The 18,856-nt window shown below is 46.1% G+C and overlaps 8 non-coding genes across 8 annotated transcripts; all 8 read right to left on the bottom strand.

Moving 5' to 3' along the window:
- Positions 1 to 1,958: 1,958 nt before the first annotated feature.
- LOC130320533 (U2 spliceosomal RNA) lies at positions 1,959 to 2,149 on the bottom strand. Its single transcript, XR_008866410.1, has one exon. It is a non-coding gene; the product is annotated as a U2 spliceosomal RNA (small nuclear RNA).
- A 2,095-nt stretch (positions 2,150 to 4,244) lies between these two features.
- On the bottom strand, positions 4,245 to 4,435 carry LOC130320532 (U2 spliceosomal RNA). Its single transcript, XR_008866409.1, has one exon. It is a non-coding gene; the product is annotated as a U2 spliceosomal RNA (small nuclear RNA).
- A 2,096-nt stretch (positions 4,436 to 6,531) lies between these two features.
- On the bottom strand, positions 6,532 to 6,722 carry LOC130320531 (U2 spliceosomal RNA). Its single transcript, XR_008866408.1, has one exon. It is a non-coding gene; the product is annotated as a U2 spliceosomal RNA (small nuclear RNA).
- A 2,097-nt stretch (positions 6,723 to 8,819) lies between these two features.
- LOC130320530 (U2 spliceosomal RNA) lies at positions 8,820 to 9,010 on the bottom strand. The gene has a single exon (XR_008866407.1). It is a non-coding gene; the product is annotated as a U2 spliceosomal RNA (small nuclear RNA).
- A 2,098-nt stretch (positions 9,011 to 11,108) lies between these two features.
- Positions 11,109 to 11,299, bottom strand: LOC130320528 (U2 spliceosomal RNA). Its single transcript, XR_008866405.1, has one exon. It is a non-coding gene; the product is annotated as a U2 spliceosomal RNA (small nuclear RNA).
- A 2,092-nt stretch (positions 11,300 to 13,391) lies between these two features.
- On the bottom strand, positions 13,392 to 13,582 carry LOC130320478 (U2 spliceosomal RNA). The gene has a single exon (XR_008866368.1). It is a non-coding gene; the product is annotated as a U2 spliceosomal RNA (small nuclear RNA).
- Positions 13,583 to 15,672: 2,090 nt separating this feature from the next.
- On the bottom strand, positions 15,673 to 15,863 carry LOC130320481 (U2 spliceosomal RNA). Its single transcript, XR_008866371.1, has one exon. It is a non-coding gene; the product is annotated as a U2 spliceosomal RNA (small nuclear RNA).
- Positions 15,864 to 17,960: 2,097 nt separating this feature from the next.
- On the bottom strand, positions 17,961 to 18,151 carry LOC130320526 (U2 spliceosomal RNA). The gene has a single exon (XR_008866404.1). It is a non-coding gene; the product is annotated as a U2 spliceosomal RNA (small nuclear RNA).
- Between the last annotated feature and the right edge of the window lie 705 nt (positions 18,152 to 18,856).

The following is an 18,856-nucleotide window of genomic DNA, read 5'->3' as shown; positions in this document are numbered from 1 at the left end:
ATTATTGCTAAGCAGCAAGACAGGGGCCCATTGCACTCCCACGGGGCCTTTTTAAATGCAATCCATAACCCGGATTTGCCAGGAACCCTTCTTGAACCCTTCTTACTCCTCCTACTTGCATGTGACACTGGGCTTAGGATCTGCATAGGAAACACACACACAAGCACACACCTACCTTTGTTGCCTGCAGATGCCTCCTTGGCTGTCCCCAAACGGTATCAAACCAACACCCACGGGAAGCTGTAAGCATAGAGGACATGCCTGCACCCCATTGGACTTACCTGTGTGGGTTAAATCCGGGTTATTTGACAACCTATGGCGGTGATGGTTCTGCTCAGGCAGAGCAGTGCTGATGCTCCTCATAAAGCTGTCGCTGCTGTGAAGGTTCTAGGTGACATCACAAATCCCTATGGTTACATACACAACAAAGCTGGGTTGTTGTTGTTTACACTCTGCAAGGCCTGTGGAAGTGAGTGACATCATAGCACTGTAGTTCTGAGGGTTCTAGATGGATGCAACAATCTCCTGTTGCTTCTATGAAGGCCATAATAGACGACATCACCAAACAGCTCCATAGTCACATACACAGCAAAGGAGAGATGTTGTTTACACCTAGTGATGTCAGTGGTATTGAGTGACATCACAGCACAGTGCTAAGGCTCCTGGGCCTGGACACAGCAGCGGCTGCAATATCTCAACGGAGAATACGTTTATATATATGTGTGTGTGTGCGCGTATATATATATATATATATATATATATATATATATATATATATATATTTCTCCGCCGAAATCACTTTTAAACCCATTTCCACCTTTTTTTCCCTTCTCTTCCTCTTACTTTTTTTTCACGTTTTTTTACGTTTTTCTCCTTTTCGCCTCTTTTCTGGGCGTATTATTCTTCTTTTTCTTCTTTTTTTTCGTCTAATGCATACCCCATCAGTGCAGCAATGCTTATTCAATACCGCCAGCAGATGGAGACACTGGGGGATAATTTTCTAAGGATTTATACTGATTTTTCCTGTCTGAATTTGTCGCACAGAAAGTTGCAGGCCAAATATGTGTGACATTTCTGCGACTTTAGCTTCTAGAGCATTTTTACAACATTATACATAGGTGCTGAATACATAAAAAGCGACTGTTCAGCGACAGACAAGTCGCATCGGCTGAAAGTAGGCCAGAATGTCAGTCCATGTTGGAGCAGGTTTAGATACAGTCTAAAGTATAGATCTCAAAGTCTGTGCACAGAATTTAGCAAGGGCCTCGCACCTTCTGATGCATCAGGTAGGTGCACAATAGCATAGCCTAACCCTCTGTACTTTGGTCTATATTGATGCGGGACATAGACAGCCAGCTGATGACCAATCCATTAGTGCAATGGATGGCTGGAAGCATTTGTCTTTGCCTTTGCAATACCACAGAAGCAATGCATGGTCAATGTACAGCAATGACACACCTGTGTGAACAGCCAGGAGACCCCCCCCCCCCCCCCCATGTTATGTTACATAGTTACATAGTTAGTACGGTCGAAAAAAGACATATGTCCATCAAGTTCAACCAGGGAATTAAGGGGTAGGGGTGTGGCGCGATATTGGGGAAGGGATGAGATTTTATATTTCTTCATAAGCATTAATCTTATTTTGTCAATTAGGAACATTCAGCACCCACCCGCTATCAAGGCAGCTGCCTATCATGTCATGCCCTACCTGCACAGGTGTGCTGGCTACTCAAATGATCCAATTAAGGAGGCCATTTAGTCAGCAGCAGCAGAAGTCCTGTGCCTGGACGCTCCAACAGGGGCCAGACACAAGCAGAAGCAGAAGCAGCAGAAGCAGCAGCAGCAGCACCACCTTTTGTTTTTTGGCTGCAGCAGCAAGGCCCACAGGGCTGGCTAGCTGGCTAGCCAGCAAGCAGGTAGCAATGAAAGTAGGAATCTTTCTTTTTAACCCTGTAAGGGGGTGGTGCACTGTACCCGAAGATACTGCCATATCGGGTCAATGCATAGGGCGACGGAAGCAAGCTTCGAAATCGGCCCCCGTTCTCAAAAATCCATTTAATATATGGTCCCCAGATAGGGGACGTATCAGATATTAAACTGATAAGAACAGATACTACACTTGATCTTAGCCAAAAGGCCGAGAAGCGATAACCGTGAAAGGGGCGGGCCCAACAAGGTCCCCTTCATGGGCACTATCACTGCTTGCTGTCAGGGAGGCTGCCAGACAATTTTCCATGCACACTCTGGGCTGGGGGGCAGTCAACCACCAGTACACACAGCAGAACCTAAACCCATACCATTATTGCTAAGCAGCAAGACAGGGGCCCATTGCACTCCCACGGGGCCTTTTTAAATGCAATCCATAACCCGGATTTGCCAGGAACCCTTCTTACTCCTCCTACTTGCATGTGACACTGGGCTTAGGATCTGCATAGGAAACACACACACAAGCACACACCTACCTTTGTTGCCTGCAGATGCCTCCTTGGCTGTCCCCAAACGGTATCAAACCAACACCCACGGGAAGCTGTAAGCATAGAGGACATGCCTGCACCCCATTGGACTTACCTGTGTGGGTTAAATCCGGGTTATTTGACAACCTATGGCGGTGATGGTTCTGCTCAGGCAGAGCAGTGCTGATGCTCCTCATAAAGCTGTCGCTGCTGTGAAGGTTCTAGGTGACATCACAAATCCCTATGGTTACATACACAACAAAGCTGGGTTGTTGTTGTTTACACTCTGCAAGGCCTGTGGAAGTGAGTGACATCATAGCACTGTAGTTCTGAGGGTTCTAGATGGATGCAACAATCTCCTGTTGCTTCTATGAAGGCCATAATAGACGACATCACCAAACAGCTCCATAGTCACATACACAGCAAAGGAGAGATGTTGTTTACACCTAGTGATGTCAGTGGTATTGAGTGACATCACAGCACAGTGCTAAGGCTCCTGGGCCTGGACACAGCAGCGGCTGCAATATCTCAACGGAGAATACGTTTATATATATGTGTGTGTGTGCGCGTATATATATATATATATATATATATATATATATATATATATATATTCTCCGCCGAAATCACTTTTAAACCCATTTCCACCTTTTTTTCCCTTCTCTTCCTCTTACTTTTTTTTCACGTTTTTTTACGTTTTTCTCCTTTTCGCCTCTTTTCTGGGCGTATTATTCTTCTTTTTCTTCTTTTTTTTCGTCTAATGCATACCCCATCAGTGCAGCAATGCTTGTTCAATACCGCCAGCAGATGGAGACACTGGGGGATAATTTTCTAAGGATTTATACTGATTTTTCCTGTCTGAATTTGTCGCACAGAAAGTTGCAGGCCAAATATGTGTGACATTTCTGCGACTTTAGCTTCTAGAGCATTTTTACAACATTATACATAGGTGCTGAATACATAAAAAGCGACTGTTCAGCGACAGACAAGTCGCATCGGCTGAAAGTAGGCCAGAATGTCAGTCCATGTTGGAGCAGGTTTAGATACAGTCTAAAGTATAGATCTCAAAGTCTGTGCACAGAATTTAGCAAGGGCCTCGCACCTTCTGATGCATCAGGTAGGTGCACAATAGCATAGCCTAACCCTCTGTACTTTGGTCTATATTGATGCGGGACATAGACAGCCAGCTGATGACCAATCCATTAGTGCAATGGATGGCTGGAAGCATTTGTCTTTGCCTTTGCAATACCACAGAAGCAATGCATGGTCAATGTACAGCAATGACACACCTGTGTGAACAGCCAGGAGACCCCCCCCCCCCCCCCCCCATGTTATGTTACATAGTTACATAGTTAGTACGGTCGAAAAAAGACATATGTCCATCAAGTTCAACCAGGGAATTAAGGGGTAGGGGTGTGGCGCGATATTGGGGAAGGGATGAGATTTTATATTTCTTCATAAGCATTAATCTTATTTTGTCAATTAGGAACATTCAGCACCCACCCGCTATCAAGGCAGCTGCCTATCATGTCATGCCCTACCTGCACAGGTGTGCTGGCTACTCAAATGATCCAATTAAGGAGGCCATTTAGTCAGCAGCAGCAGAAGTCCTGTGCCTGGACGCTCCAACAGGGGCCAGACACAAGCAGAAGCAGAAGCAGCAGAAGCAGCAGCAGCAGCACCACCTTTTGTTTTTTGGCTGCAGCAGCAAGGCCCACAGGGCTGGCTAGCTGGCTAGCCAGCAAGCAGGTAGCAATGAAAGTAGGAATCTTTCTTTTTAACCCTGTAAGGGGGTGGTGCACTGTACCCGAAGATACTGCCATATCGGGTCAATGCATAGGGCGACGGAAGCAAGCTTCGAAATCGGCCCCCGTTCTCAAAAATCCATTTAATATATGGTCCCCAGATAGGGGACGTATCAGATATTAAACTGATAAGAACAGATACTACACTTGATCTTAGCCAAAAGGCCGAGAAGCGATAACCGTGAAAGGGGCGGGCCCAACAAGGTCCCCTTCATGGGCACTATCACTGCTTGCTGTCAGGGAGGCTGCCAGACAATTTTCCATGCACACTCTGGGCTGGGGGGCAGTCAACCACCAGTACACACAGCAGAACCTAAACCCATACCATTATTGCTAAGCAGCAAGACAGGGGCCCATTGCACTCCCACGGGGCCTTTTTAAATGCAATCCATAACCCGGATTTGCCAGGAACCCTTCTTACTCCTCCTACTTGCATGTGACACTGGGCTTAGGATCTGCATAGGAAACACACACACAAGCACACACCTACCTTTGTTGCCTGCAGATGCCTCCTTGGCTGTCCCCAAACGGTATCAAACCAACACCCACGGGAAGCTGTAAGCATAGAGGACATGCCTGCACCCCATTGGACTTACCTGTGTGGGTTAAATCCGGGTTATTTGACAACCTATGGCGGTGATGGTTCTGCTCAGGCAGAGCAGTGCTGATGCTCCTCATAAAGCTGTCGCTGCTGTGAAGGTTCTAGGTGACATCACAAATCCCTATGGTTACATACACAACAAAGCTGGGTTGTTGTTGTTTACACTCTGCAAGGCCTGTGGAAGTGAGTGACATCATAGCACTGTAGTTCTGAGGGTTCTAGATGGATGCAACAATCTCCTGTTGCTTCTATGAAGGCCATAATAGACGACATCACCAAACAGCTCCATAGTCACATACACAGCAAAGGAGAGATGTTGTTTACACCTAGTGATGTCAGTGGTATTGAGTGACATCACAGCACAGTGCTAAGGCTCCTGGGCCTGGACACAGCAGCGGCTGCAATATCTCAACGGAGAATACGTTTATATATATGTGTGTGTGTGCGCGTATATATATATATATATATATATATATATATATATATATATATATATTTCTCCGCCGAAATCACTTTTAAACCCATTTCCACCTTTTTTTCCCTTCTCTTCCTCTTACTTTTTTTTCACGTTTTTTTACGTTTTTCTCCTTTTCGCCTCTTTTCTGGGCGTATTATTCTTCTTTTTCTTCTTTTTTTTCGTCTAATGCATACCCCATCAGTGCAGCAATGCTTATTCAATACCGCCAGCAGATGGAGACACTGGGGGATAATTTTCTAAGGATTTATACTGATTTTTCCTGTCTGAATTTGTCGCACAGAAAGTTGCAGGCCAAATATGTGTGACATTTCTGCGACTTTAGCTTCTAGAGCATTTTTACAACATTATACATAGGTGCTGAATACATAAAAAGCGACTGTTCAGCGACAGACAAGTCGCATCGGCTGAAAGTAGGCCAGAATGTCAGTCCATGTTGGAGCAGGTTTAGATACAGTCTAAAGTATAGATCTCAAAGTCTGTGCACAGAATTTAGCAAGGGCCTCGCACCTTCTGATGCATCAGGTAGGTGCACAATAGCATAGCCTAACCCTCTGTACTTTGGTCTATATTGATGCGGGACATAGACAGCCAGCTGATGACCAATCCATTAGTGCAATGGATGGCTGGAAGCATTTGTCTTTGCCTTTGCAATACCACAGAAGCAATGCATGGTCAATGTACAGCAATGACACACCTGTGTGAACAGCCAGGAGACCCCCCCCCCCCCCCCCATGTTATGTTACATAGTTACATAGTTAGTACGGTCGAAAAAAGACATATGTCCATCAAGTTCAACCAGGGAATTAAGGGGTAGGGGTGTGGCGCGATATTGGGGAAGGGATGAGATTTTATATTTCTTCATAAGCATTAATCTTATTTTGTCAATTAGGAACATTCAGCACCCACCCGCTATCAAGGCAGCTGCCTATCATGTCATGCCCTACCTGCACAGGTGTGCTGGCTACTCAAATGATCCAATTAAGGAGGCCATTTAGTCAGCAGCAGCAGAAGTCCTGTGCCTGGACGCTCCAACAGGGGCCAGACACAAGCAGAAGCAGAAGCAGCAGAAGCAGCAGCAGCAGCACCACCTTTTGTTTTTTGGCTGCAGCAGCAAGGCCCACAGGGCTGGCTAGCTGGCTAGCCAGCAAGCAGGTAGCAATGAAAGTAGGAATCTTTCTTTTTAACCCTGTAAGGGGGTGGTGCACTGTACCCGAAGATACTGCCATATCGGGTCAATGCATAGGGCGACGGAAGCAAGCTTCGAAATCGGCCCCCGTTCTCAAAAATCCATTTAATATATGGTCCCCAGATAGGGGACGTATCAGATATTAAACTGATAAGAACAGATACTACACTTGATCTTAGCCAAAAGGCCGAGAAGCGATAACCGTGAAAGGGGCGGGCCCAACAAGGTCCCCTTCATGGGCACTATCACTGCTTGCTGTCAGGGAGGCTGCCAGACAATTTTCCATGCACACTCTGGGCTGGGGGGCAGTCAACCACCAGTACACACAGCAGAACCTAAACCCATACCATTATTGCTAAGCAGCAAGACAGGGGCCCATTGCACTCCCACGGGGCCTTTTTAAATGCAATCCATAACCCGGATTTGCCAGGAACCCTTCTTACTCCTCCTACTTGCATGTGACACTGGGCTTAGGATCTGCATAGGAAACACACACACAAGCACACACCTACCTTTGTTGCCTGCAGATGCCTCCTTGGCTGTCCCCAAACGGTATCAAACCAACACCCACGGGAAGCTGTAAGCATAGAGGACATGCCTGCACCCCATTGGACTTACCTGTGTGGGTTAAATCCGGGTTATTTGACAACCTATGGCGGTGATGGTTCTGCTCAGGCAGAGCAGTGCTGATGCTCCTCATAAAGCTGTCGCTGCTGTGAAGGTTCTAGGTGACATCACAAATCCCTATGGTTACATACACAACAAAGCTGGGTTGTTGTTGTTTACACTCTGCAAGGCCTGTGGAAGTGAGTGACATCATAGCACTGTAGTTCTGAGGGTTCTAGATGGATGCAACAATCTCCTGTTGCTTCTATGAAGGCCATAATAGACGACATCACCAAACAGCTCCATAGTCACATACACAGCAAAGGAGAGATGTTGTTTACACCTAGTGATGTCAGTGGTATTGAGTGACATCACAGCACAGTGCTAAGGCTCCTGGGCCTGGACACAGCAGCGGCTGCAATATCTCAACGGAGAATACGTTTATATATATGTGTGTGTGTGCGCGTATATATATATATATATATATATATATATATATATATATATATATATATTTCTCCGCCGAAATCACTTTTAAACCCATTTCCACCTTTTTTTCCCTTCTCTTCCTCTTACTTTTTTTTCACGTTTTTTTACGTTTTTCTCCTTTTCGCCTCTTTTCTGGGCGTATTATTCTTCTTTTTCTTCTTTTTTTTCGTCTAATGCATACCCCATCAGTGCAGCAATGCTTATTCAATACCGCCAGCAGATGGAGACACTGGGGGATAATTTTCTAAGGATTTATACTGATTTTTCCTGTCTGAATTTGTCGCACAGAAAGTTGCAGGCCAAATATGTGTGACATTTCTGCGACTTTAGCTTCTAGAGCATTTTTACAACATTATACATAGGTGCTGAATACATAAAAAGCGACTGTTCAGCGACAGACAAGTCGCATCGGCTGAAAGTAGGCCAGAATGTCAGTCCATGTTGGAGCAGGTTTAGATACAGTCTAAAGTATAGATCTCAAAGTCTGTGCACAGAATTTAGCAAGGGCCTCGCACCTTCTGATGCATCAGGTAGGTGCACAATAGCATAGCCTAACCCTCTGTACTTTGGTCTATATTGATGCGGGACATAGACAGCCAGCTGATGACCAATCCATTAGTGCAATGGATGGCTGGAAGCATTTGTCTTTGCCTTTGCAATACCACAGAAGCAATGCATGGTCAATGTACAGCAATGACACACCTGTGTGAACAGCCAGGAGACCCCCCCCCCCCCCCCATGTTATGTTACATAGTTACATAGTTAGTACGGTCGAAAAAAGACATATGTCCATCAAGTTCAACCAGGGAATTAAGGGGTAGGGGTGTGGCGCGATATTGGGGAAGGGATGAGATTTTATATTTCTTCATAAGCATTAATCTTATTTTGTCAATTAGGAACATTCAGCACCCACCCGCTATCAAGGCAGCTGCCTATCATGTCATGCCCTACCTGCACAGGTGTGCTGGCTACTCAAATGATCCAATTAAGGAGGCCATTTAGTCAGCAGCAGCAGAAGTCCTGTGCCTGGACGCTCCAACAGGGGCCAGACACAAGCAGAAGCAGAAGCAGCAGAAGCAGCAGCAGCAGCACCACCTTTTGTTTTTTGGCTGCAGCAGCAAGGCCCACAGGGCTGGCTAGCTGGCTAGCCAGCAAGCAGGTAGCAATGAAAGTAGGAATCTTTCTTTTTAACCCTGTAAGGGGGTGGTGCACTGTACCCGAAGATACTGCCATATCGGGTCAATGCATAGGGCGACGGAAGCAAGCTTCGAAATCGGCCCCCGTTCTCAAAAATCCATTTAATATATGGTCCCCAGATAGGGGACGTATCAGATATTAAACTGATAAGAACAGATACTACACTTGATCTTAGCCAAAAGGCCGAGAAGCGATAACCGTGAAAGGGGCGGGCCCAACAAGGTCCCCTTCATGGGCACTATCACTGCTTGCTGTCAGGGAGGCTGCCAGACAATTTTCCATGCACACTCTGGGCTGGGGGGCAGTCAACCATCAGTACACACAGCAGAACCTAAACCCATACCATTATTGCTAAGCAGCAAGACAGGGGCCCATTGCACTCCCACGGGGCCTTTTTAAATGCAATCCATAACCCGGATTTGCCAGGAACCCTTCTTACTCCTCCTACTTGCATGTGACACTGGGCTTAGGATCTGCATAGGAAACACACACACAAGCACACACCTACCTTTGTTGCCTGCAGATGCCTCCTTGGCTGTCCCCAAACGGTATCAAACCAACACCCACGGGAAGCTGTAAGCATAGAGGACATGCCTGCACCCCATTGGACTTACCTGTGTGGGTTAAATCCGGGTTATTTGACAACCTATGGCGGTGATGGTTCTGCTCAGGCAGAGCAGTGCTGATGCTCCTCATAAAGCTGTCGCTGCTGTGAAGGTTCTAGGTGACATCACAAATCCCTATGGTTACATACACAACAAAGCTGGGTTGTTGTTGTTTACACTCTGCAAGGCCTGTGGAAGTGAGTGACATCATAGCACTGTAGTTCTGAGGGTTCTAGATGGATGCAACAATCTCCTGTTGCTTCTATGAAGGCCATAATAGACGACATCACCAAACAGCTCCATAGTCACATACACAGCAAAGGAGAGATGTTGTTTACACCTAGTGATGTCAGTGGTATTGAGTGACATCACAGCACAGTGCTAAGGCTCCTGGGCCTGGACACAGCAGCGGCTGCAATATCTCAACGGAGAATACGTTTATATATATGTGTGTGTGTGCGCGTATATATATATATATATATATATATATATATATATATATATATATATATATATTTCTCCGCCGAAATCACTTTTAAACCCATTTCCACCTTTTTTTCCCTTCTCTTCCTCTTACTTTTTTTTCACGTTTTTTTACGTTTTTCTCCTTTTCGCCTCTTTTCTGGGCGTATTATTCTTCTTTTTCTTCTTTTTTTTCGTCTAATGCATACCCCATCAGTGCAGCAATGCTTATTCAATACCGCCAGCAGATGGAGACACTGGGGGATAATTTTCTAAGGATTTATACTGATTTTTCCTGTCTGAATTTGTCGCACAGAAAGTTGCAGGCCAAATATGTGTGACATTTCTGCGACTTTAGCTTCTAGAGCATTTTTACAACATTATACATAGGTGCTGAATACATAAAAAGCGACTGTTCAGCGACAGACAAGTCGCATCGGCTGAAAGTAGGCCAGAATGTCAGTCCATGTTGGAGCAGGTTTAGATACAGTCTAAAGTATAGATCTCAAAGTCTGTGCACAGAATTTAGCAAGGGCCTCGCACCTTCTGATGCATCAGGTAGGTGCACAATAGCATAGCCTAACCCTCTGTACTTTGGTCTATATTGATGCGGGACATAGACAGCCAGCTGATGACCAATCCATTAGTGCAATGGATGGCTGGAAGCATTTGTCTTTGCCTTTGCAATACCACAGAAGCAATGCATGGTCAATGTACAGCAATGACACACCTGTGTGAACAGCCAGGAGACCCCCCCCCCCCCATGTTATGTTACATAGTTACATAGTTAGTACGGTCGAAAAAAGACATATGTCCATCAAGTTCAACCAGGGAATTAAGGGGTAGGGGTGTGGCGCGATATTGGGGAAGGGATGAGATTTTATATTTCTTCATAAGCATTAATCTTATTTTGTCAATTAGGAACATTCAGCACCCACCCGCTATCAAGGCAGCTGCCTATCATGTCATGCCCTACCTGCACAGGTGTGCTGGCTACTCAAATGATCCAATTAAGGAGGCCATTTAGTCAGCAGCAGCAGAAGTCCTGTGCCTGGACGCTCCAACAGGGGCCAGACACAAGCAGAAGCAGAAGCAGCAGAAGCAGCAGCAGCAGCACCACCTTTTGTTTTTTGGCTGCAGCAGCAAGGCCCACAGGGCTGGCTAGCTGGCTAGCCAGCAAGCAGGTAGCAATGAAAGTAGGAATCTTTCTTTTTAACCCTGTAAGGGGGTGGTGCACTGTACCCGAAGATACTGCCATATCGGGTCAATGCATAGGGCGACGGAAGCAAGCTTCGAAATCGGCCCCCGTTCTCAAAAATCCATTTAATATATGGTCCCCAGATAGGGGACGTATCAGATATTAAACTGATAAGAACAGATACTACACTTGATCTTAGCCAAAAGGCCGAGAAGCGATAACCGTGAAAGGGGCGGGCCCAACAAGGTCCCCTTCATGGGCACTATCACTGCTTGCTGTCAGGGAGGCTGCCAGACAATTTTCCATGCACACTCTGGGCTGGGGGGCAGTCAACCACCAGTACACACAGCAGAACCTAAACCCATACCATTATTGCTAAGCAGCAAGACAGGGGCCCATTGCACTCCCACGGGGCCTTTTTAAATGCAATCCATAACCCGGATTTGCCAGGAACCCTTCTTACTCCTCCTACTTGCATGTGACACTGGGCTTAGGATCTGCATAGGAAACACACACACAAGCACACACCTACCTTTGTTGCCTGCAGATGCCTCCTTGGCTGTCCCCAAACGGTATCAAACCAACACCCACGGGAAGCTGTAAGCATAGAGGACATGCCTGCACCCCATTGGACTTACCTGTGTGGGTTAAATCCGGGTTATTTGACAACCTATGGCGGTGATGGTTCTGCTCAGGCAGAGCAGTGCTGATGCTCCTCATAAAGCTGTCGCTGCTGTGAAGGTTCTAGGTGACATCACAAATCCCTATGGTTACATACACAACAAAGCTGGGTTGTTGTTGTTTACACTCTGCAAGGCCTGTGGAAGTGAGTGACATCATAGCACTGTAGTTCTGAGGGTTCTAGATGGATGCAACAATCTCCTGTTGCTTCTATGAAGGCCATAATAGACGACATCACCAAACAGCTCCATAGTCACATACACAGCAAAGGAGAGATGTTGTTTACACCTAGTGATGTCAGTGGTATTGAGTGACATCACAGCACAGTGCTAAGGCTCCTGGGCCTGGACACAGCAGCGGCTGCAATATCTCAACGGAGAATACGTTTATATATATGTGTGTGTGTGCGCGTATATATATATATATATATATATATATATATATATATATATATATATATTTCTCCGCCGAAATCACTTTTAAACCCATTTCCACCTTTTTTTCCCTTCTCTTCCTCTTACTTTTTTTTCACGTTTTTTTACGTTTTTCTCCTTTTCGCCTCTTTTCTGGGCGTATTATTCTTCTTTTTCTTCTTTTTTTTCGTCTAATGCATACCCCATCAGTGCAGCAATGCTTATTCAATACCGCCAGCAGATGGAGACACTGGGGGATAATTTTCTAAGGATTTATACTGATTTTTCCTGTCTGAATTTGTCGCACAGAAAGTTGCAGGCCAAATATGTGTGACATTTCTGCGACTTTAGCTTCTAGAGCATTTTTACAACATTATACATAGGTGCTGAATACATAAAAAGCGACTGTTCAGCGACAGACAAGTCGCATCGGCTGAAAGTAGGCCAGAATGTCAGTCCATGTTGGAGCAGGTTTAGATACAGTCTAAAGTATAGATCTCAAAGTCTGTGCACAGAATTTAGCAAGGGCCTCGCACCTTCTGATGCATCAGGTAGGTGCACAATAGCATAGCCTAACCCTCTGTACTTTGGTCTATATTGATGCGGGACATAGACAGCCAGCTGATGACCAATCCATTAGTGCAATGGATGGCTGGAAGCATTTGTCTTTGCCTTTGCAATACCACAGAAGCAATGCATGGTCAATGTACAGCAATGACACACCTGTGTGAACAGCCAGGAGACCCCCCCCCCCCCCCCCATGTTATGTTACATAGTTACATAGTTAGTACGGTCGAAAAAAGACATATGTCCATCAAGTTCAACCAGGGAATTAAGGGGTAGGGGTGTGGCGCGATATTGGGGAAGGGATGAGATTTTATATTTCTTCATAAGCATTAATCTTATTTTGTCAATTAGGAACATTCAGCACCCACCCGCTATCAAGGCAGCTGCCTATCATGTCCCCTACCTGCACAGGTGTGCTGGCTACTCAAATGATCCAATTAAGGAGGCCATTTAGTCAGCAGCAGCAGAAGTCCTGTGCCTGGACGCTCCAACAGGGGCCAGACACAAGCAGAAGCAGAAGCAGCAGAAGCAGCAGCAGCACCACCTTTTGTTTTTTGGCTGCAGCAGCAAGGCCCACAGGGCTGGCTAGCTGGCTAGCCAGCAAGCAGGTAGCAATGAAAGTAGGAATCTTTCTTTTTAACCCTGTAAGGGGGTGGTGCACTGTACCTGAAGATACTGCCATATCGGGTCAATGCATAGGGCGACGGAAGCAAGCTTCGAAATCGGCCCCCGTTCTCAAAAATCCATTTAATATATGGTCCCCAGATAGGGGACGTATCAGATATTAAACTGATAAGAACAGATACTACACTTGATCTTAGCCAAAAGGCCGAGAAGCGATAACCGTGAAAGGGGCGGGCCCAACAAGGTCCCCTTCATGGGCACTATCACTGCTTGCTGTCAGGGAGGCTGCCAGACAATTTTCCATGCACACTCTGGGCTGGGGGGCAGTCAACCACCAGTACACACAGCAGAACCTAAACCCATACCATTATTGCTAAGCAGCAAGACAGGGGCCCATTGCACTCCCACGGGGCCTTTTTAAATGCAATCCATAACCCGGATTTGCCAGGAACCCTTCTTACTCCTCCTACTTGCATGTGACACTGGGCTTAGGATCTGCATAGGAAACACACACACAAGCACACACCTACCTTTGTTGCCTGCAGATGCCTCCTTGGCTGTCCCCAAACGGTATCAAACCAACACCCACGGGAAGCTGTAAGCATAGAGGACATGCCTGCACCCCATTGGACTTACCTGTGTGGGTTAAATCCGGGTTATTTGACAACCTATGGCGGTGATGGTTCTGCTCAGGCAGAGCAGTGCTGATGCTCCTCATAAAGCTGTCGCTGCTGTGAAGGTTCTAGGTGACATCACAAATCCCTATGGTTACATACACAACAAAGCTGGGTTGTTGTTGTTTACACTCTGCAAGGCCTGTGGAAGTGAGTGACATCATAGCACTGTAGTTCTGAGGGTTCTAGATGGATGCAACAATCTCCTGTTGCTTCTATGAAGGCCATAATAGACGACATCACCAAACAGCTCCATAGTCACATACACAGCAAAGGAGAGATGTTGTTTACACCTAGTGATGTCAGTGGTATTGAGTGACATCACAGCACAGTGCTAAGGCTCCTGGGCCTGGACACAGCAGCGGCTGCAATATCTCAACGGAGAATACGTTTATATATATGTGTGTGTGTGCGCGTATATATATATATATATATATATATATATATATATATATATACTCCGCCGAAATCACTTTTAAACCCATTTCCACCTTTTTTTCCCTTCTCTTCCTCTTACTTTTTTTTCACGTTTTTTTACGTTTTTCTCCTTTTCGCCTCTTTTCTGGGCGTATTATTCTTCTTTTTCTTCTTTTTTTTCGTCTAATGCATACCCCATCAGTGCAGCAATGCTTATTCAATACCGCCAGCAGATGGAGACACTGGGGGATAATTTTCTAAGGATTTATACTGATTTTTCCTGTCTGAATTTGTCGCACAGAAAGTTGCAGGCCAAATATGTGTGACATTTCTGCGACTTTAGCTTCTAGAGCATTTTTACAACATTATACATAGGTGCTGAATACATAAAAAGCGACTGTTCAGCGACAGACAAGTCGCATCGGCTGAAAGTAGGCCAGAATGTCAGTCCATGTTGGAGCAGGTTTAGATACAGTCTAAAGTATAGATCTCAAAGTCTGTGCACAGAATTTAGCAAGGGCCTCGCACCTTCTGATGCATCAGGTAGGTGCACAATAGCATAGCCTAACCCTCTGTACTTTGGTCTATATTGATGCGGGACATAGACAGCCAGCTGATGACCAATCCATTAGTGCAATGGATGGCTGGAAGCATTTGTCTTTGCCTTTGCAATACCACAGAAGCAATGCATGGTCAATGTACAGCAATGACACACCTGTGTGAACAGCCAGGAGACCCCCCCCCCCCCCCCCCATGTTATGTTACATAGTTACATAGTTAGTACGGTCGAAAAAAGACATATGTCCATCAAGTTCAACCAGGGAATTAAGGGGTAGGGGTGTGGCGCGATATTGGGGAAGGGATGAGATTTTATATTTCTTCATAAGCATTAATCTTATTTTGTCAATTAGGAACATTCAGCACCCACCCGCTATCAAGGCAGCTGCCTATCATGTCATGCCCTACCTGCACAGGTGTGCTGGCTACTCAAATGATCCAATTAAGGAGGCCATTTAGTCAGCAGCAGCAGAAGTCCTGTGCCTGGACGCTCCAACAGGGGCCAGACACAAGCAGAAGCAGAAGCAGCAGAAGCAGCAGCAGCAGCACCACCTTTTGTTTTTTGGCTGCAGCAGCAAGGCCCACAGGGCTGGCTAGCTGGCTAGCCAGCAAGCAGGTAGCAATGAAAGTAGGAATCTTTCTTTTTAACCCTGTAAGGGGGTGGTGCACTGTACCCGAAGATACTGCCATATCGGGTCAATGCATAGGGCGACGGAAACAAGCTTCGAAATCGGCCCCCGTTCTCAAAAATCCATTTAATATATGGTCCCCAGATAGGGGACGTATCAGATATTAAACTGATAAGAACAGATACTACACTTGATCTTAGCCAAAAGGCCGAGAAGCGATAACCGTGAAAGGGGCGGGCCCAACAAGGTCCCCTTCATGGGCACTATCACTGCTTGCTGTCAGGGAGGCTGCCAGACAATTTTCCATGCACACTCTGGGCTGGGGGGCAGTCAACCACCAGTACACACAGCAGAACCTAAACCCATACCATTATTGCTAAGCAGCAAGACAGGGGCCCATTGCACTCCCACGGGGCCTTTTTAAATGCAATCCATAACCCGGATTTGCCAGGAACCCTTCTTACTCCTCCTACTTGCATGTGACACTGGGCTTAGGATCTGCATAGGAAACACACACACAAGCACACACCTACCTTTGTTGCCTGCAGATGCCTCCTTGGCTGTCCCCAAACGGTATCAAACCAACACCCACGGGAAGCTGTAAGCATAGAGGACATGCCTGCACCCCATTGGACTTACCTGTGTGGGTTAAATCCGGGTTATTTGACAACCTATGGCGGTGATGGTTCTGCTCAGGCAGAGCAGTGCTGATGCTCCTCATAAAGCTGTCGCTGCTGTGAAGGTTCTAGGTGACATCACAAATCCCTATGGTTACATACACAACAAAGCTGGGTTGTTGTTGTTTACACTCTGCAAGGCCTGTGGAAGTGAGTGACATCATAGCACTGTAGTTCTGAGGGTTCTAGATGGATGCAACAATCTCCTGTTGCTTCTATGAAGGCCATAATAGACGACATCACCAAACAGCTCCATAGTCACATACACAGCAAAGGAGAGATGTTGTTTACACCTAGTGATGTCAGTGGTATTGAGTGACATCACAGCACAGTGCTAAGGCTCCTGGGCCTGGACACAGCAGCGGCTGCAATATCTCAACGGAGAATACGTTTATATATATGTGTGTGTGTGCGCGTATATATATATATATATATATATATATATATATATATATATATTTCTCCGCCGAAATCACTTTTAAACCCATTTCCACCTTTTTTTCCCTTCTCTTCCTCTTACTTTTTTTTCACGTTTTTTTACGTTTTTCTCCTTTTCGCCTCTTTTCTGGGCGTATTATTCTTCTTTTTCTTCTTTTTTTTCGTCTAATGCATACCCCATCAGTGCAGCAATGCTTATTCAATACCGCCAGCAGATGGAGACACTGGGGGATAATTTTCTAAGGATTTATACTGATTTTTCCTGTCTGAATTTGTCGCACAGAAAGTTGCAGGCCAAATATGTGTGACATTTCTGCGACTTTAGCTTCTAGAGCATTTTTACAACATTATACATAGGTGCTGAATACATAAAAAGCGACTGTTCAGCGACAGACAAGTCGCATCGGCTGAAAGTAGGCCAGAATGTCAGTCCATGTTGGAGCAGGTTTAGATACAGTCTAAAGTATAGATCTCAAAGTCTGTGCACAGAATTTAGCAAGGGCCTCGCACCTTCTGATGCATCAGGTAGGTGCACAATAGCATAGCCTAACCCTCTGTACTTTGGTCTATATTGATGCGGGACATAGACAGCCAGCTGATGACCAATCCATTAGTGCAATGGATGGCTGGAAGCATTTGTCTTTGCCTTTGCAATACCACAGAAGCAATGCATGGTCAATGTACAGCAATGACACACCTGTGTGAACAGCCAGGAGACCCCCCCCCCCCCCCCCCCCCCATGTTATGTTACATAGTTACATAGTTAGTACGGTCGAAAAAAGACATATGTCCATCAAGTTCAACCAGGGAATTAAGGGGTAGGGGTGTGGCGCGATATTGGGGAAGGGATGAGATTTTATATTTCTTCATAAGCATTAATCTTATTTTGTCAATTAGGAACATTCAGCACCCACCCGCTATCAAGGCAGCTGCCTATCATGTCATGCCCTACCTGCACAGGTGTGCTGGCTACTCAAATGATCCAATTAAGGAGGCCATTTAGTCAGCAGCAGCAGAAGTCCTGTGCCTGGACGCTCCAACAGGGGCCAGACACAAGCAGAAGCAGAAGCAGCAGAAGCAGCAGCAGCAGCACCACCTTTTGTTTTTTGGCTGCAGCAGCAAGGCCCACAGGGCTGGCTAGCTGGCTAGCCAGCAAGCAGGTAGCAATGAAAGTAGGAATCTTTCTTTTTAACCCTGTAAGGGGGTGGTGCACTGTACCCGAAGATACTGCCATATCGGGTCAATGCATAGGGCGACGGAAGCAAGCTTCGAAATCGGCCCCCGTTCTCAAAAATCCATTTAATATATGGTCCCCAGATAGGGGACGTATCAGATATTAAACTGATAAGAACAGATACTACACTTGATCTTAGCCAAAAGGCCGAGAAGCGATAACCGTGAAAGGGGCGGGCCCAACAAGGTCCCCTTCATGGGCACTATCACTGCTTGCTGTCAGGGAGGCTGCCAGACAATTTTCCATGCACACTCTGGGCTGGGGGGCAGTCAACCACCAGTACACACAGCAGAACCTAAACCCATACCATTATTGCTAAGCAGCAAGACAGGGGCCCATTGCACTCCCACGGGGCCTTTTTAAATGCAATCCATAACCCGGATTTGCCAGGAACCCTTCTTACTCCTCCTACTTGCATGTGACACTGGGCTTAGGATCTGCATAGGAAACACACACACAAGCACACACCTACCTTTGTTGCCTGCAGATGCCTCCTTGGCTGTCCCCAAACGGTATCAAACCAACACCCACGGGAAGCTGTAAGCATAGAGGACATGCCTGCACCCCATTGGACTTACCTGTGTGGGTTAAATCCGGGTTATTTGACAACCTATGGCGGTGATGGTTCTGCTCAGGCAGAGCAGTGCTGATGCTCCTCATAAAGCTGTCGCTGCTGTGAAGGTTCTAGGTGACATCACAAATCCCTATGGTTACATACACAACAAAGCTGGGTTGTTGTTGTTTACACTCTGCAAGGCCTGTGGAAGTGAGTGACATCATAGCACTGTAGTTCTGAGGGTTCTAGATGGATGCAACAATCTCCTGTTGCTTCTATGAAGGCCATAATAGACGACATCACCAAAC

The sequence above is a fragment of the Hyla sarda genome, unplaced genomic scaffold, assembly GCF_029499605.1.
Source record: "Hyla sarda isolate aHylSar1 unplaced genomic scaffold, aHylSar1.hap1 scaffold_220, whole genome shotgun sequence".
Taxonomy (NCBI): domain Eukaryota; kingdom Metazoa; phylum Chordata; class Amphibia; order Anura; family Hylidae; genus Hyla; species Hyla sarda.
This window is presented reverse-complemented; position numbering and strand designations above follow the sequence as displayed.